The sequence below is a fragment of the Neomonachus schauinslandi genome, chromosome 4 (genome assembly GCF_002201575.2).
Source record: "Neomonachus schauinslandi chromosome 4, ASM220157v2, whole genome shotgun sequence".
NCBI classification, from domain to species: Eukaryota; Metazoa; Chordata; class Mammalia; order Carnivora; family Phocidae; genus Neomonachus; species Neomonachus schauinslandi.
The window spans coordinates 85955508-85958440 of NC_058406.1; positions in this window are offsets into that span (position 1 = coordinate 85955508).

The window sequence follows — 2933 nt, forward strand, 5'->3', positions numbered from 1 at the left end:
TCTTTCCAATAAAATAATGTTCTTAATTTTTTTATCTTGTTTAATACACTTGGAAAGTGTAATTTGATAATTACATAAAATTTTGAAGGTAATTTTACAATACTAAATAGAAATTTTTTTTTATGATTACAGATACTGCCCTCTGCCCTTCTTTTCATTTTTACCTGGATACCAATGCAGTTAAACATACTTTTTTATAGTAATATTATTTCTTATTTCTTGTAATTATTTTAGGAGTGGTTTTGTTTGTCTGGCTATGACTTTTGTTTTTTGTTGTTGTTGTTTATTTTGGGTTTTTTTTTAGTAGTGGCAGATTTTCCCCACTTTAGGAAATTTGTATTCTTGCCCTAATATAGTCTTTTATTTTGGTGCCCCCAAATCGATCAGATTATCACATAAGGGTGTAAATGTTTCCCATACAAAAGTATTGTGTTATCTTAGTGAAATTAGCTTCAGCTATGTGTTAATAAGAAAACTTTGCTATATTTAATTTGTTCTTATTAGTACTGTCCTGTGAGTATATAATAATAACTTCACCAGAATCAATGCCCAGAGACTTGGTCTTTGTTGGAATGCTTTTGTGAATCACAGCTTTTGTCTCCTAGCATTGTGAAATAATGAAATGGGAATTTTAAAGATAGGAATTAGAAGTATGGAGAAGTGAACCCCAGAACATGCTCATTTTTAGATGTCAGGTATATAAAGAATAGGTACAAACCAAACAAAGAAAATATCTCAGGTAGGAAGGGGTGGTGAAATATATCAGATCTGTTCTTGACAGATCTCTCCTTGACAAACTGATCTGATGAATGGAAGAAATGAGAGGACATATTAAAGAGAATGGTAGAGAGGAATTTAATATAATGAGAATTGAAGACAACCATGTTAGAGAGTCTTGCTCTCGGGGGGATAGAGAAATGGGCTGTTAATGCAGGGGGGTATAGTATCAAGAGGGTTTTGATTTTGTTTTGTAAAGATTGAAGATATAGCAGGTTTGTATGGACTAATCCAGTAGGACTAACCCAGCAGAGGAAAAAACAAATATGATGCACGAAGGAGAGGGATATTGTTGGAGCTACAGATATGGTATGCAAATAGAAGAGTTAGTTTTAAGGATGGGCGTGTAAATGGCTCATTGATAGCAGGGAGAAAGGATGGATTGTGTAGGCCTAGATACTTGTAGTTTGCTGGATATGTAGGAGGAGCATGTAAAAGTTGTATGATATTTTTTCCGTGAAATAGGAAGCAAGGTCACAGAGGGAAAGAGTATTGGATTGAGGAAAGAAAAGAAGGTGTATAATAGACACTTAGGAAAGTGACAGAGTGAATAGATTCTTAGAAGGATGGCTAGACAGTACTTAAAGTGGTCAGTTGAAGTCTGTTAATTTAAGTGAGACTAGTCAAATGATTTTGTGTTTTCCTCCAATGATGTTTAGCCTCGGTGCCATCACTGAGTAGACAAGAGTTGAATTTAATCAAAGTTGGAATTTTCCTAGATGAATACAACAAAGTGGGAGGAAGGAAAAGGTGTTGATATACTCAAGGGAATGATTATAAAGAAAAGACATAGAGATCTGGGTAAAGAGCAAAGTGAGAAAATGAAGGTTGAGAAACAATGGAAAAATGGTATGATCAATTATATATAGATTGCAGTATGACTGAAGAAATGTTGGAGTTATTTACTAGAGGTAGGAAGTAGAAATTTGAGAGGTCCAAATAAGAGAATAACATGACAAATTGACAAAGGCAGAGAGAATACAGTAATTAGTGTCTATAAGTTCTAGAATGTGAACATGGTAGTTAAGTGAAAACAGGGTCATGGAAAGAGATGAATTAAAGAAATTGAGAAACTTGAGTATGAAAAGGATCATCTAAGTGGATTTTGAAATTATTAAGAATTATGACAGGAATAGTGAGCCAAGATCTAAGTAAAATTACCTCTTAGAACATACAATTCTGTTAGATATGGAAAAAGCAATATTTAAAAAAAATCAGTTTATAAAACTCTTTCTACAGTGACAGGAAATTCAGCCTAATTTACTGAAAACTAGTGTATTACAGTGGTTTTATAGGTGTAGATTCTGACACCAAATCTTGTTTCTGAGGTTTAATTGCTTTATTGCCTTGGGCAGGTTCTATCCGTTTCCATGGAGATAATCAATACTTGTGGTAGGATTGTTGTAAAGATGATTTGATGAATATAAAATACTTAAAACAAGTCTGGGGTGTGTGTGTGTGTAGTCAACTTCTCAATAAATATTAGCTCTTATAGTAGTGGTTGTGGTGGTTCTCAGCTCACACCAATTCCAGGTGGCATAAAGATTTTGATGTCTTAGACAAAACTTCGACAAGACTTCAATTATCTTGCCAATGTAATGACCCACACTTCTATTGCTTCTGAGTGAGGAAAAATTGCCTCGATTATTCAAGGTTCTTCTAGCTGGTCTAAGAATTAAATTGACATGAGGCGTAATTCATAATTTCTTAACAACCTTAAGTTAGCTTTAATACTGAATATTTTCCCAGTTCACGTGAACTTGAAATTCATTTGGATTGTGTTTCTTTTTTATTTTTGAGAATCTTTATGAATGCAAAACTTATATAAGTGCTTAATTTTCTTTAAGCCAATCAAATAGAGCTCTTCTACAAAATCATTTGAGCAAATCTAACTGGAAAATGCCATATATCCACAATAGACACATACTGACAGATGCAGAAAACTTACCATTATTAATATTTGAGGAGAAAGGGGCAAGAGAACCCTTTTGCAGTTTGTATTTTTAAAAAATATCTACTTCCTTCTTTTTTTCCTTTACTCAGGCAATTGTGGGCTGTGTGTACACTTCAGAGATAGAAGATTTATAACTATAAGGGACAAAGAATGTAAGGTTTTTTTTTTTTTTTCCCTAAGAATTATAGGGTAATTGCTATTT